This window comes from Calidris pugnax, unplaced genomic scaffold, assembly GCF_001431845.1.
Source record: "Calidris pugnax isolate Ruff unplaced genomic scaffold, ASM143184v1 scaffold50, whole genome shotgun sequence".
In the NCBI taxonomy this organism is placed as follows: Eukaryota; Metazoa; Chordata; class Aves; order Charadriiformes; family Scolopacidae; genus Calidris; species Calidris pugnax.
In genome coordinates, this window is record NW_015090780.1 from 2,888,422 (window position 1) to 2,914,199 (window position 25,778).

Below are 25,778 nucleotides of genomic sequence, written 5' to 3' on the forward strand. Positions count from 1 at the left end.
TCTGGCTCTGAAGCAGAAAGGCTGCTGCAGACCTCCATATGATGTAGAGTCCTGCTTAAAAACCTTTCATATTTTATGATCACTGTCGATTCTCCTATGATCAGCGCTGGTTCAGGCGCTCATGAATCAAAAATCAGCTCGTGGCATGCATCTTCCAGCAACCTATTTGTCTGCGGGTAGCAAAGGAAAGTGGTGCTTTGAAGAATAAGCCCCTTCTGCTTTCAGAAAGAACTGTGGGCTGCACGGGGTGCTGGAGCACGAGCCGGGGGCTTAGACCTCCTCTTCAGGCTCGGCTCTAGGTGTGCTGGGTCATCTCGTCTTCTCCCATTTTCCTCTGGGTGAGATATTATTTATCCATGATAATAAAATACAGGATTCTTCAACTGCAACTCGTGGTTTCATCTGTCGTGTCAACTTGCACAAGCTCCCCTGGCAAAAAAAAATAAAAAAATAAAGTCAGAGGCATTAAAAGGAGAAAAAAACTAGGCATCTTTAACTGAAGCCACACAATATTCATCAAAGGTGAGGACCTTTTTGCACGTGAGGTCTCCATAGAGGAGCATCCCAGAGATGGCCTTTGAGAGGAGATGACAGCAACCTGGTCTAGTGGGAGGTGTCCCTGCCCATGGCAGGGGGTTGGAACTGGATGATCTTTAAGGTCCCTCCCAACCCAAACCATTCCATGATTCTCTGATTTTATAATAACTACTGCACGGCCCACAGCACCCATCGGTTTTGGGAACTCTTCAACATTGGGTACAAACCCAACAAGCAGCAGGAGGGCTTGAGCTCAGCTGAGCCACTAGCAGAGCAGCCAGCACAGCCTCCTTGAAAGGAGAACTTTAGCAAAAATGCTGAAAATATCTACTCAAACATCCCTTTCCCACTGCAGAGTGGGCTCTAAATAGTTGCTCTTAGTTCTGCCTCTGCTTTTCTGGAAGAATTAAATGCTCCTACAAAAGTTCACCTCTCACCAAAACCTCCCATGGAGAGCAGATTGCAGTCTATTGCCAGGTCTTGGGACTTTTAAATAAGCATTTCAGTCCCTGCATCAAAACAGGTCTGATCTGGAATGCAGCAGGGCTCTTCTTCTCTCCTCTGACTCCAGGTTTTGGAGGGACTTGTGCGGTTCTTCAGGGACAACTGTCAAGATGTCAAGTTCTTCTACCAACCCCCTTGCTGGGGCAATGCGCTGCCCTCAGGTTGGCAAGTTGGATCAAATTGGTTTGGGAGATGTTGGTAGAATCCATGACCCAATGTCACTTGAATTAAAACCAGTGGTGAATACCCCAGAAATGCCTGGGGGAAAAAATTCAGGGAAACACTGAGGACTTCAGAAAAAAATTATCTTGGGTGTCTAAGCAGGAATTTATATATCTACTCATTTATTTTTGCATCCAAAGGTTAGATATGGATTTTACTTTGATCTCTAAGCAGGAGAACCAAGTCTCAGCTTCAAAGATCAGAGCTGAATGTGAAATTTCCTTACGCTTTAAGGAGAAGACAGAGCCATCATTTTGGGGTAAGTTCACCTCAGTGCTGAGAGAAACCTGTGCTTCTCTGAAGCCTCCTGGAGTTAAAACCCAAAGTGCAGATACCTTCCTGTTTGCACAGACACGCTCCTTAAAAAGCAAAAATCCTCTCTCTCTTTTGTCTCTGGTAAATGAAAGAACTTCTGCCTCTTCCCATCCAAAACCAATATATTTTTTTAAGGTGCTGACTTTTCCCTTGTTTGCATCAGTTTCAGTCTCCCAGCTCTCGACAGCTCCAACCAAATGTCTGCCCGAACCCTGGTGGCCCAAGGAACTGGCATGGCCAAGGCATGGTTTAGAGCAGCTGGAGAGATAGGGTCAGCATCACATCTTGGATTCCCCACCCTGATTTATGAGGTACCACGACAGCCCTGGGGGGAACGGGGTTTGCACGAGTCCAAACTGACCCCATCTCCCTGGGAAAAGAGAAGATCACCACGTCCTTGTCAGCGCTGGGCCTTTGCCTTATTGTCCTCTCTCTGTTTTGTGGAGCATTTATGGAGGCTGGAGCCAACTACCTAGAGAGGAAAAAAAAAGGCTCTGCAGGTCCCAGTGACCTGGGAGCAGTGCTCCTTCTTTTCAGCATCCCTATGATTTCCAGAAATCAGTTGGAATTGTACTTGAAACTTAGATGCTCAGTTAATTCCCCCCACAAATCCCTGCCAAAGCACCTCAATGCCTGCCTTGACTTATTTTTTCAACTTAGCTTTGTTTTGTTTTTTTTAACTTCTCAAGTTTTGACTCAGTCCCTTGAATGGGAGGCTGCTGTGTGAAGGAGCACGAGGATGGACTGGAGCATCTAAATGGAGGCCCCCAAATGTGAGCGTTTTTCCCTTAACCTTCCTGCACCATTGGGAATAATAATTCCTCGCAGGGCTGTTGCACAGCTTGATTCATTAAGGTTTATGAAGTGCTTTTAGCTCCGGCACTGGAAGGCTCTGTGCAGGTTATTTTGGACTGTTCAGGTGTTGGGAGGAGAGGCGCTGCAGAAGGAATACAAATAAATCAAGAAGAGAAACTGCCCCTTTCCACCATCCAGCCCCTGCCCCCCACTGCTCTCCATCACTGTTGGTGTCAAACAGTTAATTTACAAGCCCAGCATTTTACAAAGCCCCTGGAGCACCAATTGTCCCTTTCTCATGCAACATCAGCTCCTCAAAAAAGCCAGCTGAGTCTCCAGGGGTCACCCTCTCCTGCCCTTCCCGAGGCAACTTCAGCCCTTATCCAAAACCCCCTGGACATTTAATTTTTGGACAATTCTGATCCAGCCTCACCCCCTTTCAGCACGATGCTGCAAGCACCAAAATAGCCCCAGGGGGCAGGGTGGCTGCTCTTGGGGCTCTGTGCCTGGCCAGGGAGGCAATATTCAGTTGGGGAAAGGTGTCCCAGGTCTCCCACCCAACCCACCACCCACGGAGGCAGCATCCCCATGCACGGCATAGGGATGGTGCCACCCAGGGAGCAAGAAGTCACCCAGGGACAGGGGAAGGCACAGCCCAGCAGGACAGACAGGGACATCAATAGGTAAGGAGCAGGGTTTGTGGCTTGGGAAGGTAAAGGCGGTGGATGTCTCACATGGGGTGGGTTTTTTTCCCTCCCTCCCTGGCTCCGTCTCCCTCCCCTCCTCCAGTCTGTTGCACGGGAACTGCCGGCCATGCTGTTCCAGTTCAGGGGCTCCTGCAACAGAAAAGATCAGCTGTTGGAGAACCCATGGAAAGCCCTGGGGGAGAGCCATGGCCGCAAGGTAATCAGCAGGCAAAGTTATTACCATTATGCTGCTAATTAATTCCCAGCTCATTACGTTTCCTGTGGCTAATTTGTACTCGCCGCTGATTTGATTAAACTCATCTCTATGCTAATAAATGTGTTTTCCATTTGTTTTAGCGACTGTAGGAAGAGAGCCCGGTATTTACATATTTTGACGTTTATCAAATAAAACGCGGCGCCTGAATTAATTCTGCTCTGATTTATAAGTGGAGGCGGGGGGAAGGGGAGCGAGGGGCTGCTGAGGGTCAGGCGTGCATCCTGCGTGCGGCGGGGAGGGGGCTGCGCCAAGGGGTGATGCTCAGGGGCATTTATTGCCCCCCCAGCCCCATCCTGCCCCAGGGACGGCTCCTGCAAGGTGTGTGTCACCTCATCAGCCATTTATTTCCCCTTCCCGACCAAGTTTCAGGACGTGGGGCTTTGACTTGCAGGCACGTCGTAGGGTTCGCCAACTCCTCCTCAGGTGGATTTTTCTTTGTCTTGCAGAAATTGCTCTAAACGAAGATCAGATTTACACTGCAGCACCTAATTAGAAGCAGTGACTTTGTTTCCCAGTTCCCTTTGGCAGGACTCGCTACAGTAATACCGGGCAGCTTGGATTTATAATCAGGTAGGGAGGCTCAGACACCTTGCGATGCATACGTATAAATATCTATATTTTAGGCATGTGTTTTACACTCTCTCCCCCTGGTAGAAAGCTCTATCTGGCCCACAAGCAGCTGCCTTTTAAACCCAGGACTAAATCTTTAGGGCAGACCTTCAGCCAGTGAAACTCCATTCAGAGCAGTCGTCCTGCTTCATGGAATTAACTGCTGCAGTGTCAGTCTCCTCTTCATCTGGGGCAAATCCCAACAGAAAAAGACTCTGAGAGCGTTAAGTGAGTGGGATTTGTGCTTTACGTCACCTAAGGGTATGTGAAATCTGGCCTTTCCTCTCCTGGCAATTGTCACCCAGCACATGTCTTGTCTCTGGGCGTGTGTGCTCCTGTGTATCGTATCGTGTTGGTGCACATACATATATATTTATATATCACAGGGGCTGAAGGCCAGACCCTCTGTCTCAGGGAGGGCTGGGATGGGGGCAAGGCAGGGAAATGCTGGAAAGCCTGGGGCTGGAAAAGGCACGCTGGCTCAGCAGGGATGTCTGAGAGCCCAGGGTAGGTCTGGCTCATCCCACTCCTCCTCTCTGGTCTGGTCTGGAAGTTTGGCTCGATCCAAGAGGGATTTTTTTCCCCTCAGAGTGCCCACTTTCACCTGGTTTCTCTCCCGGGTGCTTCAGGTTTTCACTCACGCCAGCAGCTTTCGTTCACACCCCCAGTAAAAGTGTCCCAGCAAAGAGGGGCCCTGGTGATGCCACTTCTCACTCTGGCAGTGAGACACCTTCCACCACCGCTGCTTCCCCCCGGGCAATCTGCAAACAGCTTGATTGCTTAAGTAACAATTAACAGCCTTGTCTTTTGGGAGCGCTTCTGGTGTGCCAGGCACATCCCCTGTTCCAGACCCGGCGCTCTCCCGTGGTGTTACCCAAACTGTGGACATCCCCCAGCTCCTTCCCACTCCTCATCCCTCAGCATGGATGGGCCATGATGGGATGCACCATCCCACCGAGCCCACCAGAGCCATGAGGGTGCTCTCTCTCCTCTTGCACTTGCTCTGAGGCTGCACGGACACAATCTGTGCTGCTGCCTGGGATGCACAGGATGAAGGAGATGCTCCACTGGTCCAGCTGGATCCAGCTCATAGCAACAGCTCTCTGGGTTGTTTCTAAACCAGGTTCCTCAAAGAGGACCTGGAAGAGACCTGTCTGGACCAACCTGTGCTCAGGTGGGGAGATCCTGGTCCTCAGCACCGCCTTGGCTGCACATCCAGAGACCCAGGCGTTGAGCAGGATTGGCCCAGTATTGCTAGAACAACCAGCTGAGCCACACGGCGGTGTGATTGCTGGACTTTTCTCTTCCTATAAAAGGTTTTAAGCCTTTGCAAAACCGGGAAGTATTACTGAGAGAAAGAAAAAACCTGCCTTGTTTCACATTAACAGTCTTTGCTTTTCCTGGTGAAGGTGGGACAATAGCCACACACTGCATGTGTCACAAAGAACGGACCCAAAAGGCTTCAGCTCAGGACAAATAAAAGTAACATTGATTCCTTTTTATTTTTCTTTTTTTTTTTTCTTTTTTTTTTTTTTTTTCCAGCTGGTATCAATACATTAAACAGCCACGCTGGAAAAGTGAAATTGATTCAAGGCCTTCAGTGCTCCCTGCCAAAAAAGCCTCCTGCAAGGATCTATTCTGTATTGAATTACAGTCTGGAAAAGTTCAATAGGTTATTGTACAAACAGAGAGCAAAAGCCCGTCAACAATGGAGCCCAAGTGATTGTGCGGCTCCTTTGTGTTCGCCAGCCCCGTGCCCCTTGCAAGCTCGGATGTTAAATCAGTTTAATTAAAATGGTGGGCTTCAAATGCTTCGCATTTTTTTAATGCACGGCCCTGTGTAAAGACATGTGGGCTGAGCAGGTTAAAGCCACCAGCCTGCGCTGACAGCATCCCTGCTCCCTTTCTTGCTCCCGAAATTGCTGCGGGTTTTTACAGCTGCTGAGCACTTTGGGCAGGTGATGGATCTGAACCCCCTCGTCCCCAGCCCCATCCAGAACCCCCACTGTGTCCCCCACAGCCTGTCCTGCCAGGAGAGCTGGCCCCAAGGCTTGTCACCTCTCCCTTTAGCAGAAGGTGTTGGTGGCCTCCATGAGCTGGAGACATGTACTGGGTGGACAACTGAGGTGTGTCACCCTTGGACCAGCCCCTCTCTCTGCGGGCTAGAGCCGTGTTTTGGGGCAGAATGTGGGTAGGGGACTCAGCTGTGGGTCCCTCCAGCACTGGTGTCCCCCCCGAGGGGACTGGGTGAGTTCCTCAATGCTGTGGCAGGTTTGTCACAGGTGGTGCCGGAGGGTCTCCTCCTTTGAGTGGGCAGGAGGCATGGCCCTGTGCTACAGCACAGCTTCTAAATCCCCCTCTCCATCTCTAATTAAGATTCAAATTGAGTATAGAAATCATGTGTAAGTAAGATGCTAATTATTAAAGTCATTGATCTCCCAGACAATAAAGCAGACTCACTTCTCCGGGCCTGCCCGGGTTTTGAGGCGTCTCTGAGCCCTGGTGATGGAAAACTGGATATCTGGATATCTGGAAGCCACATTTGAGATGTGTGTAAACGATTGATTTTGCAGGGAGGCGAAGGCCCCATTTTGCTTTGAACAAAACCTCTTTATGGCACCCTCAGCCCCAGACAACCCTGGCTCTCTTGATAGCTCAGCTCCCAGTCAGGCCACGCATTAAACTTCTTCCCCCACCTCGCTGGACATCTCCATGTCCTTCTCCAGGCTGCACCACTGCATTTATTTTCTCCTTGGAGTAAACAGGATTTTCTCCAGCTCAGGGCCATCCTGGAGGAGGAGACCAGTGTTTCCCAGGGGGTGCAAGATGTTCGGGGACATGGTCCTATGGACCATGGACAATAGATGTGCAGGGATGTGTGTGCAGACACCAAGCCCGGTGCTTTCTGGAGACACAAGAGTCACCATCCCTGAGTGCGTGGAGCCCCAGCCCATCACCCAGCACTCGGGGCTGAGGGCTCTGACCCATCTGGCCACCATGGCCCCACGGCTGGGTGAGGTGGCCCAGGCAGCAGGCACATTCCTCCTGGGCTGGTGGGTTCCTGCTGGACATCCCACATTCCTCCAGCCATAAAATCAGCCCCAGGAACAGAGAGCATGGTTGGAGAGACCAGGGCTCAGCAGGGATCCTTTGAGAGGATGCTGTCTGTCTGTCTGTCCATCCTCTCCACTGTGAAGCTCTCCCTGCCATCAGGGTGAAGGGGACAGCCTTGTCACAGTGAAGGGAGGTGGCACAGCCTGGCCAGGCTGCAGGAGCAGGGCTGGGGGGTCTCTTCATGAGCCACGTAGCAAACCCACAGGGGGTTTGTTCCCTCATCCTCCCCAAATTAGACAACCTCCGTGGCTGACCTACCCAGGAGTCATGGGGCTCGGCGAAAAAGGCACACATAGATTGAAAACAAAAAAAAAAGAAATATATGAAAAAAAATATATGATGGCTGAAAAATTACAGAGAGAGAAAATTACAGGGAAAGCAGAGCACAAACCAGTATGGGGCCAGGCTGCAGGGTGGGAGGGCGAAGGTGGCCGGTGCTTTAGTGGCCGCGGCAAAGGCAGAAAGAAAAGGCTCGGGCGGTGGAAGAGGGGGCTGCTCGCCTGGAAACACAAAGTGCAGTACCACGCTGCACCAAAACGCTGGAATTAACATCAAAGCAATCCTGGAGCAAATGAGATTACAGTATGCATGTTAATGAGGCAGCAGCGCTAATCAGCAAGGATGCCTCGCTGGGAGGGCCGCGCTGCCAACTTGTGATTTCTGTTGTCAGGCTGGACTGGGCTTCCATTTGGAGCGAAGATTTTGTTTGGTTTAAAAACCATCAGTATTTTTGTGGGGTTTCTGGCAATCGCAGATTTGATTTGATTTCTTCAAGTAGATGCCTGGCCCTCCGGGGTACAGAGAAGAACTTGGAGATGGGATTGAAGTGGTCCCCAGAGCCAAAGTGAAAACCACTCCAAAGCCAAGGAGCGGATGAAAGTTACCCAAAATGTATTTTACTCTATTTTTAACCCTGGTTATTTTTAAGCCAATCTCACCAGCTTGCAGAGAGCTGAATACATGGCTTTTGCACAGTGCATTTGTGCGTTATGCTTTCCTAAGGAATATGAAGCCGCTCAAGATCTGAGGGGTCCAGCTCTCCTCACACTGGTAGCAGGTTTTTTTTCAGTGCCCCAGTGCTGGTGTCAGTTGTACCTCACCACTGAGCTCCAAAACTGGAGCTTTTTTAAGTCAAGAGCCCTAAAAAAAGCACTTCCTTGGGAATCATGTGATTGCAGGCAAAAAGCTATAAAAAGGGGCAGTTCTTCCCCAGGGAGGTTTGCCTGGGCTGGGGAAGAGGACGGCAGGAAGGTTGGGGTAAGAAGGGCATCAAGGAGAAGGAGAGGACGAGATAAGGAAAGGCAGATAAGCTGCTCACAGGAATTGAAAGGGCAGGAACCACAGCAGAGGACGGGAGTGAGCCCTGTGCCTGAAACCTGGGATGCTCTCAGAGGCCAGGGAGTGGATTCATCTTGGTCAAGGAAGCTTTGGGGCAGGGACAGGGAAAAGGAAACCTTTCTGGAGCTTTTCATCTGTCTCTGTGGCAAACTAACCCCTTGGGCACTGGGGGAAGGCAGAGAACAGCCCCACCAGAGGATGGGGATGCTGCAGCATGTGCCACAGAGGGGCAAACCCCCCTGGGGACCAGCCCCAGCCTCCTCACGGTCCCTCTCCAACCCTTTCCATGGAAAATGCTATTCCGACCAACTCCCTTTGCCAGGAATCTAGGCTTGTTTTGATCTGTTTTTCAAACAGCCTTTCTTCTTGATTGGAGAAATTGGCTTAAATGGGGGTCTATCCCTTTTCTCGAGCAGGGCTGCGATTAGTTTCTGCTTCCTTCTCCTTTCACTGATGATCTCATTTGCTGAAATGGTGAATAAAACAGAATTTGGGGTATTTGAGTGTTTATAGAGCAGAACGATGTGGTTTATGTTTAAGTTTGCTGTGCACATGTGCCACAGAGGTGCAAACCCCCCTGGGGACCAGCCCCAGCCTCCTCACGGTCCCTCTCCATGTGTGCCACAGAGGTGCAAATCCCCTGGGGACCAGCCCCAGCCTCCTCACGGTCCCTCTCCAACCTTTTCCATGGAAAATGCCATTCCGACCAACTCCCTTTGCCAGGAATCTAGGCTTGTTTTGATCTGTTTTTCAAACAGCCTTTCTTCTTGATTGGAGAAATTGGCTTAAATGGGGGTCTCTCCCTTCTCTCGAGCAGGGCTGCAATTCTTTTCTGCTTCCTTCTCCTTTCACTGACGATCTCATTTGCTGAAATGGTGAATAAAACAGAATTTGGGGTATTTGAGTGTTTATAGAGCAGAACGATGTGGTTTATGTTTAAGTTTGCTGTGCAGTCGTGTTATCTTCTGCGGGTGGCTCTGGGTAGGGTGCGACGGTGGGTGCCAGGAGAGATGATACCTGGTTTCCAGCTCCGGTCCAGCTCCAGGAAAACATCTTCTCACTGCAGAGAGGGCACCGATGTGGCTCAGCTGCACAGAAATCTCACGTGCCTTTCTACAGATGCTGCAGGAAGGGGTTCTCAGAGCTGCATTTCTCTGGCTGCATCTCCGGAGTGGAGAGATGGGGGCAGAGGAAGGGGGGGAGCAGGCAGGCACGGCCCCGGGAAGGTGCAGATGTACCTCCCTTCTGCTGCAGATCTACATGGCTGGGAAAAGAAGCTGTTCAGCAGTGCTTTCCGTGCCAGGGAAATCATTAACAAATTAATCATTTACTAATTAAACGGCATGATACCCATGTAAAGGGAGTGTGATTATCCTCTTTTGTAAGTCAGGAAACTAAATGATGTTTCTGATTTTAGACCGAATTTGCCCTTCTTGCCACCCCGCAGCTTCTGCTGCCGCAGCCTTTGCTCCGTGGCCAAAGGGGCTTCTTTAGAGCCCCCGTCTCTACACACCAGTGGGAGAAACCTCCCCAGTTTGCACTGTCTCAGGAACCATGGCTGCCTGACGGCTGTGCCCAGGCTCCTTTTGGGAAGCGTTGGAGGCTTGGTTGGGTTTTTTTGCATGTCCTTTCAATGTAGTGTGGATGCTGGAGGGCTGGAAGAGCCAACCAAGTAGACATGGCCACATCCTTCCTGGGTATCACCAAGGCTTGCTGGGTGCACATACACCCTTTGCCACCCCTCCAGATGGATCACATTCTGCAAAAATTATCCACAGAGTCAGGAGAAGTGAGAGCAAAAGGAGAGCCAAAGTCTGACCTGCTTCTTTTTACTCTTCTGATTTTATTTTGATCATGCACATGAAATTAAACCTCTGCTTTATCCCAAATGAGTGGCCCCTGGCAACAGGCAGGACATCGGTGAAACTTCATTTGTGGCATAAGAGCATAGATTTATTTAAAAAGTGAGGAGGAGTGAAACCGGGAAGGCAGAGCAGTAGCTGTGCTGTTCAGTGAAGACCATGGAGGCGTCTTCCTCCTCATGTGTTTGAAGCAAGTCTTTGGGATGCAATGGAAGGGAATCTAGAGTCAAAATGCCAAGGCATTGCATGGCAGGAATGCTTGCCCTTGCTAAGGTGTCTTGTACCACCCCTACCACTGTGCCTTCCAACAGAGTACTCAGATAGAGCAGAAACTCCCCAGAAATAAAGCCAAAATGCTTCCCTTTATCTCGAGGTGTCCAGCACATCACGGCTGAGATGCCACAGCAGCCCGAGCCCTGGGCACCTACACGGAGTCACCCCAGGTATTTACTTCTGCTAAGTGCAGCTCATTGTCTCCTCTGGAGCTGCAGGGCAATGAAAATTCATTCCCCATGGGCTTGCCCAATAACTTTTGGACCAATGTATTTTCCAGTTCTCTTTACTTTGTGTTACAGTTTCATAGACTCAATCAGTCGTGGATGTCACACGGTGAGGTGATCCCACCCGTCGCAGAGACAAACACACGCTGGACTTTGGTGTGCTGTTGTTTGCTTTCTGTTGTACACACAGAATAAAAGTTAATTCAGGAGCAGCTGGAAAAGAAAAAAAACAACCTGAGATTAGGAGCGCAGAGATATAATGGTCTGAAAATTAAAACCTTGCTGACTCCAGGAAAGTGAGAGCCATCTAGGATGGTTCCTTTCCCCGTCGTAACTCAATACAAATAAAGAGAAGGAGGTGGATGGATATGGAGTAAATTATTTCACTGCCTAGAGCAACAGATGAACAAAAACAACCTGGCTGACTTCTCCAGGCTTTCAACACTTTTGCGTGCCTTAAAACAAGGCCATATCCAGCCACCTGCTCCTGAACTTCATGGTGGCCATCCATCCAAAGGTTACAACAGCCAGGCAGCCCAGGATGGTTTTCCAGCTTGATTTCCTCAGCAGGATTTTGTAGGGATAAGGTGACAGAGGGGTGATGTCTGAGATCCTGCTGCTCCTTATCTTTTCATGGCTCCTGGGGACAGGAGACAGTTTTTATCCCTGGGGTACAGCAGCAAACAGCCCTCCAAGTTGCCTGGCAGGACTCGGATTTGGGCTTCTGCCCCTTTTGGAGGCTCCTGCCCCCGGGCTCCTGCGCACGCACCCAGGACTAGCCCCATTTTTCTGAGTCAAAGCACATCTCTAATTCAAACACAAAGTGAAAGGATGCTGGAAAGCCACTGGCCTTTATGGTTTATTAAGCTCCTTGTGCAGGCATAATTTTAGATGACTTTTTTTTTTTTTCTTTCCCTTGAACTAGAGCATTTCACCGCAGTGTGGCACTTCACAAAACCCACCAAGCCACCGTCCCTCCTTCAAAATGATGGAAGAAGTATTGGGAAAATCCCACCTTTGTTGCTGAAAGATTATGCCACTCTATTTTTTTTATTTTTTTTTAAAGAATAAAAGAATAACAGTCACATTTCTAAACAGCTCTTTATTAAACCGTCCAAACACATCATCTGCACCGGAGGATGCGAGGGCTGACACCAGACAAAACCATCAGATTGCTCCGAGAAAATGCATTGGCTTGTCTTGACAATTTAGGACTCTGTGGAATACCCTGTTCATATTTGCTGTTGATTTTAAGACTGAAATTTGCAGTATGAAAACAGACATGTCCAAGAAAGCATTGCTCAGCTTAAACTTAAAAGGACAGAGATGCAAGATTACGGCGGAGAGATGCAGCTCCTGGCTCCCAGCCCTTTCTTAGGAACCAGCTTTCACTTTGCCTTGGGCTTTTGGTCTATCAGCCTCTAATGAAAGATGACAGTGCAGGCTCCCTTAGGGGCTAACGTGGGCAATTTCAGTTCTGGCATTTTAATTTATCTGTAACCAGCAGTTTTCAAAAGGGTAGAGCTAAAAAAGAACTTGGCTTGGTCACACACACAGACACACACAAAAAAAGGGAGTTGGGGGGGGGGAATTGTGACATAAAATGCAGGAGGAGGTTTGCTCCCTTTTAACTCCTTGGGCTCCTGCTCGGTCTCAGCGCGGTGGCTCCGTGCTCTTAACCCTGGACACCAGGTACCCCCTTTTTTCCTTTAGGTGAAGGGGATGCTGCCGTGGTTTATGGCTGTTGGTTTTAGTGCCGGGCACGTCCGCCATATTCCTGACAGTTAAGGTCCTGCCTTTTCCCATTTATTAATCCCCAAAGTTGCATCCGGACGCTGTGATGGCAAAAGGTTACCTTAGGAGCAGCAGCGGCCATAAATCCTGAATTAAAGGTTCATTCTGTGATCTCCAACCCACCCCGTGGTGCCGAGGTGCTATGGGGTGGGGGGAGCAGAGCCTGCTGTGCAGAGCACTCACACACTCATTGCACGTGTGCATCTTCCCCCCACAGCATCACGGGCAGCCCGGGGATGCTCAGATCCTGGCCCGGGGAGAGAGGAGCAGCTCAGTCTTCCATCTGCACTTCCCAAAAGCATTTTTCCTGCCGGGTTCCCCAAAATCCCCCCGTCCCTGGGCGTGCAGAAGTGGAGGCTGTGGTGGCAGGCTCCCTGCTGACACAGCCCCATGGCTCTGCTGATGGCACCGCTTCACATCCCACCCTCAGCAGTGGCTTTTGATGCTGACCTGGTCCCTGCCACCTTGGCTATTCCCTCCCCGGGCACCTGGCTGACCTCAGGGCACCCAGTGCCACCCCTGAGCTCCCCAAGGATGGGACCAGCCCAGCCCCTGCCTGACGTGCAAAAAAAAAAAAAAACTTCATTCAGGATTGAATGGGTTAAGTACTTTAATTTTTAATTTTATTTTTTTTTTTATTTCTTTCCACAGAAGAGTTTCACTTTGCTGTTTTTTCTCCCTGCTGCCTCTAGAGGCCCAGGTGGTTGGAGGAACATCTCCAGCAGATGGTTTTGGAGATCCAAAGCACAAGGGGATGGCTCCCAGGAGCTGCCCAGGAGGTTGAGCCAAAGCTGAACTGATGGACCCAGCATGTCCCAGCCCCTGGCCCTTCCACACGGACCCGTGCCATCCCCGTGGCCACCAAAGCCATTCAGCAGCTGGTCCAAAACCTGCTGGAAGGGACCTTCACCCCTTTTAACCCTTTCCCACCCTCCTGCACCCCGTGCCGGGCAACGCGAGCTGCCATCTTGCTGCAGATCCACAGACTTATGGTTTTTTAATATTTACCTATTCTAATGTAAAACCCTTGCCTTTTGTCCACGGCAAATATTGCTGAAGTCGTTAGAGAGGGAGGAAAGCAAATCCATATTTTGTCAATATTATTCCGATAAATAAAATTTGAGAGCTAAATGCATTCTGTGCTCAGCAAATGAAAATTAATTTGAGTTACGTGAGAAGTGACTTTCTCTTAACGTTTCCCTCGCTTTAGTGAGATCATCTAGAGCTATATTAGGAAATACAAACATTTTTCAGAAGAACTATACATAATTTATAGAGGAGCAGACCTGAATTAGGGATAGCCTTGCTCTGAGCTTTACTAGGGTCCATACATCTCATGCCCCCAACCCTGGATCTCGAACGTGAGAACTGACTTTCTCTTAACAACGTTTCCCTCGCTTTAGTGAGATCATCTAGAGCTATATTAGGAAATACAAACATTTTTCAGAAGAACTATACATAATTTATAGAGGAGCAGACCTGAATTAGGGATAGCCTTGCTCTGAGCTTTACTAGGGTCCATACATCTCATGCCCCCAACCCTGGATCTCACTGTGCACAAAGGACCCCTCTCCCCGACAAAACCCTCTCCCAGAAACAGTTAAACACAAGAAACCAGAAATGATCCATAAATTAGGCCTGGCTATAGGTTCAAAATCATAAGTTCTGGCCTATTGACCTCGTACTCTGAGGGGAAATCAGAAGTGTTTTTCTAAAGAGCCACCACTGGAGGAAGGGAGCTTTAATATACGGCACCGCCGAGCACTGATGCAAATAAATACAGCGCGGCATAATTGCAGGGAAAAAATCAATAAATAGCATGGTGGTTAAAATAAAGATATGCATATTGAAGTTTCTGGTTTATATGTGTGAATGGCCTTTTCCTGAGAAGCGGAGGGAGATTTTTTTTCCTGCCCCAGAGCCTCTAAATACCACAAAGGCGACGGCTCCTCTGCTGCCCCTTCGACGGGGAGCAAGTTTCAGCCGTTGTCTTCCTCAGCGCAGCTACCCTGAGTCGCGATTATTAGCATAATTAATAAGTGCAGTTTGCTCATTTGAAAAATTCCGGCGACATTTGCCACCCGGGCATGGTGTCAGCACAAGGCACAAGAAATCGCTGTGACAACTGTTTCGCGAGTTCAGGTTTTATCGACAAACACCACAACGAGACAAAGCCCAGAGCGAGTCCCTTTTCGCTTTAATATTTAAACCTCTTTTAAGAGGACGTCAATATTAACTCCCGTAATTGATGCTGACAGTTGACTGTCTGACCATAAAAAAGACAAGCGATATAATTATAAAAAAACCCCTAATAATAGTGATTTTAATGCGTCGGCCACTGCAGGGAAGGACAGTGGGACAAGGGGGTCTCCTGCATCCCTGTTGCCATGGAAACGGAGCTGGGGATGCTGCCTGGGAAGGGATGGGACCCCTTGGGTTCGGCTGATCCCATTTTCCCTGTATCTCCTGGATGAGAAGCCCATCATTGCTCAGCCTCCAGCCCGGCCAATGCTTTTAATAACTAAATACCATTTGTAGGTAGTTAACCTCAGGATTTCCAGCACTAGAGATATTTCCCCCAGGAAGCGGGGAGCGCCAGAGCAAGGGATAAATGCAAAGTTCATGGAAGTCGATGGGAAAGAGCATGGAGCCCCGTGCGAAGCCCCATCCGTGGGGAAATCACCCAGCAAGTGCCCCACGCCAGGCTCCAAAAATAGCTGTTCATTGGACAGACCTTTCTGATTCTCATTGATCTTATTCTGAGAAAGGAGCCTATTGTTTGTGCTTAAACTTTGGGCTAAAAGTGGTCAAAATATTAAACAACGTAAAGCTGAGTTTTCAGGTGAAGTGCCAGGTGACCTGAAGTGCAGTTGTTGTCATTTCTCGGTGTATAATACAACCAGAAGGAATTACGTAGTACATCACCATCTCCATTTTTTTAATGAAGGTATAGAGTAGTTTTGCTGGCTTTGAGTTCTACTAATGCACAGAATACGGCATAAAATCAAAACCAGAGAGCTAACACAGTTATTAAAGGTGATTTTTTAAAACTTTTTGAAATTAAAAGCGGACAAACAACTAAAATATCTTGTAGAGATCGAAAAAAAATATTGAGCTGAGTTCACTACAGGGAAAAATATTTCGTAAATTGAAATTTGGGGTTTCTAAAAGGTGGGGTTTAATAAAGAAATTATGAGTGGTAATACTTCTCTTTTTCTCCCAGTTGGGCTGCGTAGACAGAAGTCTTTCTGAACCAACCCAATGCACTCCAGTTGAGCCAGTTTAGCTCCTTCCACTCTTAGATTGAGCTGCAAATTAAATCCAGCAAAACTCCTTTTTGGCTGCCCTCTCCCAGCAAACACCCTCCTGCTCCCCAGGTGGCTGTCCTGCTTTGAGGACGTCCCCACTAGCCCTTTTCTTCTGGTTCTTGATGGTTTATCTCTCTCTTTGGGGTTCTCCGGGCAGGTTTTGCTCCTGGCAGAGGAGGATGCACAACGGCAGGACCGGGATTGCAGGGACAATGCGAAGTCCCAACCGCTGCCATGAGAGCAGGCTGTGGATTTAGTGCTAACCACAGGAAATGGGAGAGCTTTGTGGCAATTAAAGCTGGTCAAAACCCCAGCAAATGCTGGGGAAAATAAGGAGGGAGGGTGGGAAATCATTGCGGGATTATGAGTCTAGAAAAAAAAAAATATCAAAAATCAATATTCTTATTGTTCCCTCCAAGAGTCTCCCAAGGAGGGAAGAGCCGTGCCCACATGTCAGAGCTGCAAAATAAAAGATTAGTGGTTCAATCCTTATCAAAAATGGCAATTTTTGAATCTTCTGTTTAAAAAGTCTACGTAAAGGAAAGCTCTCCCAGCCTGTTGTATGTAAAAGACAGACAACCACTGACATGGACTAGCTGGCAGTAAATGAGTGTGCTTTAAAGAATTATATCCATTTCTACAATAAATAATACTAAGTTAGAGCTGTGTCCGTGTGCACACGTGTGTGTGTGTGTGTGCACACTCGTGTGCCGGCAGGTTTCATGCCAAGGAAAAAGGCTGCTGGAGAAAAATCTGGTGATAAATGCATCAGCTTCATCTCAGAGTTATTCCCGTCCGTTCTGGCAGGGCAAATAAAATATCCTGTGTGCTGTAAACTTCTCTGTACAGTAATGCATTTGTTACCACTATGGCTCTTATTTAAGCATCTGACTACAGTAATTGTTTTGTACATTAACTATACTCCCTGATGGTTGCTCTATTATCTTTTTTCCTTTTTTTTTTCCTTTTTTTCCAAAATGGTGCTTGCAGATATCAGCAGCTCGATTACTTGTTTGATTAACAATTTCAACACCGCGTCGGTGTCGATTTGGGGAGCAGGGTAGTGCTGTTAGTGATGTGGAGGATGCAACAGTGGGTCAGAGTTTTCTCCAGGCTTTGTTCTGGATCTCTGTGCCACCCCCAGCAAACCCAGGCTTTGAAGCCCAGAGGGGTCTGGGGTTTGACCGGGGGCTGCGTGTCCACAACCCAGGCACTTGGCTGGGGCTGAGCATTTGCATTCAGCTGCCCATCGGGGCCAAAGTCGGGCAAAAAAGTGGTTTGTGAAAAACAGGCGTGGAGATGATGGATTAGGAAGGGGGAGAGGGATGCACAAAATCACTGCGCGGCAGTGACGGGCGCTCCCCTGAGACCCCTGTGTGCAGGCACCCGGGTGTGCACGTCTCCGGTGGGAATCCAAACAGGCAGGACCAAATTTAATGTGTCGGCGCCTTTTACACACCAGAAATTCCCAGTGGCAAGTGGAAGGGGAGGCAGAGGCTGGATCAGGCCTGGGGAAGAGGTTTCTGCTGCCCTCCCCTGCCTCTGCGTCACCGCTGTCACCGAAAGGGAAAGCAGAGCCTGATGCCAGTTATTAAATATCTTCATTATAAGGGCATTCCTTCCAGCTGACTTTCAATTTTGTTGTATCTAGGGGCCCCGTGTTAATAACTGCACGCTAAGGACAAGTGTTCTTAAAAAACACTGACTATTTAAATTCTTATAAATAATATGCAGCTTCCTGCTTCTGACTGATAGATATATTGTTCAGCCCAGCCACCATAAAGGCAATAAATATACGTACTGTTATGGGTCATGAGTCGAAAAATTAAATCAAATGCAGAAATTGAGTCTTGACAGAATCTGAAGGGATAATGTCTTAGCTTCTCCAATTACGCAGTTCAACATTTGGATAAATCATATGAAAGTAAGTATTTAGCCCCATTTTTCATAATCACTATTAATGAGAACAAAATGGGAGCCGAGGGCAGAGGGAGAGAGATCTGACAAGATAAATAGCATATGGGGTGTGTTGTCAGCCACAGAAAATCAAGGCTGTTTAAACCCCCTAAACAGCAGGAAGGAAAAATGCGGTAAAAAAAAATAAAATAAAAAAGAGGAATAGTGGTCATGTGTTTTTATCAGCAACAGTCTCCGTGTCAGGGCTTTTGAGATCTGCCTTCCCAAACACCACTTAGGGCACAGAAGTATCATCTAGAGCTCCCCAGGACGGTGTTAATGACTGATATCCTGAGCACGCCATTTAAATAGTGCCTTTTTTCACTCTATAAGCAGCACTTAAAACATTGCTTAAAAGACAGCATTTTAAAAAAACACACTGATTTTCCCCCTGGGCTGGTCCCTGTGGGCCCAGGACAGGCAGCTATAGACACCTTCAGTGGCCATCTCTTTGTTTCGGGGCAATAAAAGCCCAGCAGAAATTGTTGTGTTTGCACAGCGGTTTTCCTCGGTTTTCATGCCAGGACACACGCAGGATGTGGCAGGGCTTAAAGGAAGGAGGGGAAGGTATAAATTCTGGAGTCGTTTTCTATCATCTTCTCTGTCTTTCCTGCTTTTCATGTCGAAATCACTTTAAGCATCTGCAGAAGAATTATTCTTGGAGAGTCTTTCATGAAATTTGCCGTCTCTGAACTGCATTCCTCCCCGCTCCGTTCTGTCAGGTGCGAACACAGGGAGAGCCTGATCCTGCTCGAATTGGCTTTTGAGCTGGGGGTCCCTCTTTTTGCACACAGAAATTGGGGATTTCACACTTGTGCTGAGGCTTTTCCCCATCCCCATCTCGGGGAGCATCCCTTGCTCTTGCCCGGATGCAGGCGGCAGCTGAACCCCGACTTTAGGCACACCAACGCCTCACTAGGAACCAAGTGACACCAGAATATTCCAACAATACGAAGCACACGGTCACCTTTTGGCACCGAATTAGAGTTACAACATCCCTGCTAAAGCCAGCAGTGGTTTGTGGTATCAGATACAGGCACGGATCCTCTGCTGCTCCGAAAATGAGTGTTGGGCTGTAAACCTCTGCATTAAAGCTATAAATACCCCAGCAATCCAGGGGAGAGGGGACCATTTCCATATCTCAGGCACCATTAGCAGCTCGCAGATTAAGCACGTGGGGCCTGGGAGATTATCTCCTTGAATCAATAGAAAGCAGGGGAAGCAAACAAACAGCTGGCCGGGTTCCCCCCAAATAAAAGCATTTGATTGTGGCAAGCTTCAAAGCTTGACACGGGATAGGTTGGGTGTCCCCCCCCCTCCAGCCTTGATGCACCTGGGGAGCAGAGGGGTAGGGTGGAAATAAATAAACATATAAAAATTCCTGCTTACTCCTCCCCCCGTTGACAAACAGCCTCCCAAAGAAAAGCAGGGAAGCAAGGAAAACCGCCCCAGAACATATGGCGGAATCAAGCGCAGGATCCCCCGTAGGTTTGGGTTGTACAAGTAAATATGGGTCTGGGGGGGATACCGGGGGGCTGAGATCAAAAGAGCTGCTCCCGTTCCTATAGGGAAAAGCAGCGCTTTGATGTCACGGCGTCTCCCCCCGCGCCGCCTAATGAACTGAAATTGTGACACGGTGACATCCTGCAAGGTTTGAAAGCACTCGGCACAATGACACCTCTTTGGGGTTTGCTGCTCTCTTTTTCCATCAGGAGCCAGCGGTGGGGGGGTCAGGGGGGTGGTGAGGGCTGCTGGCCAGGCTGGAGGAGCATCCGAGGGGACCAGGGGGGGTTTTGGGGAGCGTTCCTCCCTCGACTCCACACAGGGAGAGCAAAAGGGGACTGGCTCCATCGCAAGCGGGACTGGGGAGCATCAGGCAGAGATGGGAATGGGAGGGATGCAGCAGGGCAGGGGGTGCAGGAGGTGGGGGGTGAGGGACACCCCACATCCCCCAGCCATGGTGCCCATCCAGGGCTGGCAGGACCATGAGCCCAGCCCGAGTCCCAGCATCCTCACCTGGTGGGGGTGGACAGAAAAAGGGCTCCAGGAGGACACAGGGGCAGGATGAGCTTCTCGCCCATGTCCCAGAACATCCCTTCCAGGGGAATCCCAGAAAATACCCAGCAGGTAGGAAATCCAGGGCCACAGGAGTCTTCCTCTTTTCAGCCTGGTTTTGGCCAAACAAAGGGGCTGAGTATTTCACCCAGGCTCCCCAGAGGAAACTGCTGAAACCAAACCCCATGTTCCCACCCCGGGGAGGGCAGGGGAAGCCCCTGCAGGGTTTTGGATGGATCTCCTCCAGCTTTTCAGGAGGAAGTGGCCAACTTGCTGGTGTCTGTGGGGCGTGGGATGGTTTATTGGGGTTTTCTGGCTCCTACAGGGACGTGGAGCCCGGCAGCCCCTGGGCAATGCCGTGGTCAGGGCTGCACACAGCCCCTCAGCCAGCGCGGGGTTAAACCCAGTTAATCCCAAGGGTTTACTCCGGATTAACCCGGGGAATTGGGAGCAGCGTTTGGCCCGATGTGAAAAGGTCGGGTTTTCAATGGCAGAGGAAACCCAGTGGTGTTACCCCATCCCGGAGGGGGTCACAGATCCGGGTGCAAGAGCTGCTGTGGGGCAGGAACCATCACACGGCGAGGTGGGACCAGGAGGGGAAGGGAAACTTCACTCAATCACCTGCTTCACTTCTCTCTTGGCTGAGGAAATCCATCTCCTCCTTGGACCTGTTTGTGCTGTGAACGCCCCGTGTCCTCACGAGGCAAAGAAACTGCTGAAGGGGCTAAAAAAGGGCGATGCTGAGCCCCAACCTGCCTTAAAGTGCTGCGTCCAGAGAGGAGGAATAAAACAACAAATTAGGGAAAAAGAGCCCCACGGCTTCTCCAGAGCCAAGGCTGTGCTCTGACCACTCCTCACCCAGCCACTGGGATTAGGAAGGCATTAATGGGAATGACAACTTGATGGGTTTTAGCAAAGCAACGTGACACTGTGACATGGCCTTTCCAAAAAAATACCGTGTTTGGGGAGGGGGGGTGTGTGTCTGTGCAGAAATATACCTCCATCCCCAGCCACACACACAGGGGGAAGAACTGTAAAGACTCAAGGTGTCGTTAGAGAAGTGGGAGGAGAGGACAGAGCTATCCCAGGAAGGGCTGGAGAAATGTACCTGATAATTCCATCGGCTGGAAGGTCCACGGAGGAGTTTGCTGTCGGGGTGTTGCTGCTGGGGGGCTCAGGGGGAGCACCTCGAGCTACCCCTGCCCCCTAAATTCTGGGGAGAAATACAGGGTGATTCCCAGCAGCCATCCACCCTTCGCAGGAAAGAGTTTCTGGAGCAAGGGAAGGGATCAGTCACGTGGAGCTTCTCTTCCATGAAAAACTGGCTGTGGCAGCGAGAGGCTTCGATTGCTCAGAACAGACCCGGGCTGGATGCAGCTCCTGGATGCTGCCGTGTGGAAATATTCGATAATAATAATAATAACAACAATAATAAGGATAACGCAGTGGAAAAAGGCTCATCTTGAGCTGATCATTGAGGCAAATTAAGGCAACTTTGATGTACCCTTGGGCTGGGTGGCTCCACGCAAGGTCATGTTGTGGTGGCCAGGACTGGGCAGCAGCACCCATGGGCAACCCCAACAGCCACCCATCACCCTCCTGCACCATGAGGGTAAAGCTGAAAGCACTGAGCCAGGAAGTGATAAATAACCCACATCTCACAGAGGGATATTTCGGGGTGTGAACTGAAGCCTTGCTGGCCCCCAGCAAGGTGCCCCTCACACACACCACGGCTCCTGCCCAGGAGAGGTTTCCCTCCAGAGATGCCACTCACCAGATCCCACTCAGCCCTGATTTCAGCAAAGCTGCATTTCATTATTTTTTTTTCCCCCAAATCAGCCTTATGCAGATTCCACCCTCTCTGCCAGTTAACCCCCGCAGCGCCAGCACCCCCTGGATGTCTTTAAGAGCTTGCAGAGGTTTTTTGGGTCATGAAAATCCTAAAAATTACATCCCCCAGCCATGGTGCCCATCCAGGGCTGGCAGGACCATGAGCCCAGCCCGAGTCCCAGCATCCTCACCTGGTGGGGGTGGACAGAAAAAGGGCTCCAGGAGGACACAGGGGCAGGATGAGCTTCTCGCCCATGTCCCAGAACATCCCTTCCAGGGGAATCCCAGAAAATACCCAGCAGGTAGGAAATCCAGGGCCACAGGAGTCTTCCTCTTTTCAGCCTGGTTTTGGCCAAACAAAGGGGCTGAGTATTTCACCCAGGCTCCCCAGAGGAAACTGCTGAAACCAAACCCCATGTTCCCACCCCGGGGAGGGCAGGGGAAGCCCCTGCAGGGTTTTGGATGGATCTCCTCCAGCTTTTCAGGAGGAAGTGGCCAACTTGCTGGTGTCTGTGGGGCGTGGGATGGTTTATTGGGGTTTTCTGGCTCCTACAGGGACGTGGAGCCCGGCAGCCCCTGGGCAATGCCGTGGTCAGGGCTGCACACAGCCCCTCAGCCAGCGCGGGGTTAAACCCAGTTAATCCCAAGGGTTTACTCCGGATTAACCCGGGGAATTGGGAGCAGCGTTTGGCCCGATGTGAAAAGGTCGGGTTTTCAATGGCAGAGGAAACCCAGTGGTGTTACCCCATCCCGGAGGGGGTCACAGATCCGGGTGCAAGAGCTGCTGTGGGGCAGGAACCATCACACGGCGAGGTGGGACCAGGAGGGGAAGGGAAACTTCACTCAATCACCTGCTTCACTTCTCTCTTGGCTGAGGAAATCCATCTCCTCCTTGGACCTGTTTGTGCTGTGAACGCCCCGTGTCCTCACGAGGCAAAGAAACTGCTGAAGGGGCTAAAAAAGGGCGATGCTGAGCCCCAACCTGCCTTAAAGTGCTGCGTCCAGAGAGGAGGAATAAAACAACAAATTAGGGAAAAAGAGCCCCACGGCTTCTCCAGAGCCAAGGCTGTGCTCTGACCACTCCTCACCCAGCCACTGGGATTAGGAAGGCATTAATGGGAATGACAACTTGATGGGTTTTAGCAAAGCAACGTGACACTGTGACATGGCCTTTCCAAAAAAATACCGTGTTTGGGGAGGGGGGGTGTGTGTCTGTGCAGAAATATACCTCCATCCCCAGCCACACACACAGGGGGAAGAACTGTAAAGACTCAAGGTGTCGTTAGAGAAGTGGGAGGAGAGGACAGAGCTATCCCAGGAAGGGCTGGAGAAATGTACCTGATAATTCCATCGGCTGGAAGGTCCACGGAGGAGTTTGCTGTCGGGGTGTTGCTGCTGGGGGGCTCAGGGGGAGCACCTCGAGCTACCCCTGCCCCCTAAATTCTGGGGAGAAATACAGGGTGATTCCCAGCAGCCATCCACCCTTCGCAGGAAAGAGTTTCTGGAGCAAGGGAAGGGATCAGTCACGTGGAGCTTCTCTTCCATGAAAAACTGGCTGTGGCAGCGAGAGGCTTCGATTGCTCAGAACAGACCCGGGCTGGATGCAGCTCCTGGATGCTGCCGTGTGGAAATATTCGATAATAATAATAATAACAACAATAATAAGGATAACGCAGTGGAAAAAGGCTCATCTTGAGCTGATCATTGAGGCAAATTAAGGCAACTTTGATGTACCCTTGGGCTGGGTGGCTCCACGCAAGGTCATGTTGTGGTGGCCAGGACTGGGCAGCAGCACCCATGGGCAACCCCAACAGCCACCCATCACCCTCCTGCACCATGAGGGTAAAGCTGAAAGCACTGAGCCAGGAAGTGATAAATAACCCACATCTCACAGAGGGATATTTCGGGGTGTGAACTGAAGCCTTGCTGGCCCCCAGCAAGGTGCCCCTCACACACACCACGGCTCCTGCCCAGGAGAGGTTTCCCACCAGAGATGCCACTCACCAGATCCCACTCAGCCCTGATTTCAGCAAAGCTGCATTTCATTATTTTTTTTTCCCCCAAATCAGCCTTATGCAGATTCCACCCTCTCTGCCAGTTAACCCCCGCAGCGCCAGCACCCCCTGGATGTCTTTAAGAGCTTGCAGAGGTTTTTTGGGTCATGAAAATCCTAAAAATTTTGTGGCCTCACAGCACCTTAGTGAGACTATCTGGTATTTTGCTTAGAAAACCTGCCACAAAGGTCTGGGTGCCTGATCAGCCATTTTCCCCATCTTTCTCTTATCACAAAGATTATACAAGCCCCACTAAAGAACCACTGTTTGTATAGAATTAAGGGGGTTGTATTAGTCTGTACTGAGGGTAGACATGTACTGCAATATTCCTTAGCTCACAGCTGTATTTTGCTATTAAGTGTGAGTTATCCAACATCCAGTTTATCCATAAACACCTTTAAGTAACTCCCAGTTATTCCATGTCTGGGCCAGGCTGACAGCAGATGTGACCATTCCCTTGGCTGGGCAGGGGGATGGACCAGGACAACACTGATCTGTCTGTGAGCTTCCCAGCTGTGTCACGATGGCTGCCCCTAAGCCTAAATTAAGGCTGTGATGCCTGAGTTAAAAGTGAAAACTGAGGATGGAAGAGGAAGTGAAGAAATTATGAGAAGCAGGTTGCATCACTGGATCTTGCCGAGCCAATGAAGCAGGCTTGTTTCAGAAATCCTGAAGATGATTTAGGTTTCCTCACAGGGATATGAGCTCTGAATGGGAATCCTGTCCCCAGCCCCTGCAGGGACAAGAGAGAGGACTGTGGGATGTGGGTGCAAACGGGAAACTAACCTTGGGCAGCCAGGGCTCGCTCCAGGCCCTGCACCGGCGCGTCCTCACGCAGGGCAGGCAGGAGGGGATGCTGGTTGCTGAGGGGGGAGCTCAGCTCTGGTGTGGGAGGTGGGTGGCCTACACCCTGTCTGCATGCTGCCTGCAATCAGCCTGTGCACAGCCTGCACCCTGCCTGCAATCAGCCTGCAATAAATCTCTGCACAGCCTGCACCCTGCCTCCAATAAGCCTGTGCCCTGCCTGCACCCTGACTGCACCCTGCCTCCAATAAGTCTATGCCCTGCCTGCACTCTGCCTGCAATCAGCCTACACCCTCCCTGCACCCAGTCCACAATCGGCCTGCTCCCTGCCTCCATGCTGCCTGTGCCTTGCCTTCACACTGCCTGCAATCAGCCTGCTCCCTGCCTTCACCCTGCCTGCACACTGCCAGTGTATAACCTGCACCCTGCCTGCAATCAGCCTGCAATAAATCTCTGCACAGCCTGCACCTTGTCTCCAGTAAGCCTGTGCCCTGCCTGAACCCTGCCTGCAATCAGCCTTCACCCTGCCTGCATGCTGCCTGCAATCAGCCTGCAATAAGTCTGTGCACAGCCTATGCCTGCACCCTGCCCACACACTGCCTGCACACTGCCAGTGCATAGCCTGCACCCTGCCTCCAGTAAGCCTGTGCCCTGCCTGCACCCTGCCTTCACCCTGCCTGTCACCACTCCCAGGGCCTTCACGTGCTGCTGCTGAGCCCCTCCCCGTAGTTTTTCCAAGCCCCCCCCGCAGGTGACCTGGGATTTCCATCCCTCCCCGATGTCCCGCTCCATCACAGGGACTTGGGATTGCACCCTGCCTCCACGCTGCCTGTACACAGCCTGCACCCTGCCTGCAATCAGCCTACACCCTCCCTGCTCCCTGCCTGCACCCAGCCTGTGCACAGCCTGCACCCAGGCCACAACCAGCCCGCTCCCTGCCCGCTCCCTGCCTGCAATAAGTCTGTTCCCTGCCCGCTCCCTGCCCGCTGGCTGCCCCCCGCCCGACCATGCCGTTCCGGTGCTGCCCCCTGCCGGCGCCGCCCGAGCGCTGCAGCCGGCCCGGTTGCCGCGGCAACGGCGGGGGGAGGCGGCGGCGGGGGGGACCGGGGGGACCGATCCGGGCTCCGCTGGGGATGTCCCGCTGCCGGGGCTCCTCCGGGGATGGGGCAGAACCGCGGGATCTGTGTGTGTGTGTGTGTGTGTGTGTGTGCTGGGGCA

The 25,778-nt window shown here is 50.6% G+C and overlaps 1 long non-coding RNA gene across 1 annotated transcript in view; it reads left to right on the plus strand.

The window, feature by feature from the left end:
- The first annotated feature begins 3,080 nt into the window (after positions 1-3,080).
- Positions 3,081-25,778, plus strand: part of LOC106895251 — a 25,810-nt gene continuing 3,112 nt past the window's right edge. Inside the window, exons 1-2 of the long non-coding RNA XR_001413396.1 lie at positions 3,081-3,276; positions 3,783-3,906. This is a non-coding gene — a long non-coding RNA (uncharacterized LOC106895251). The remainder of the gene's footprint in view (positions 3,277-3,782; positions 3,907-25,778) is intronic.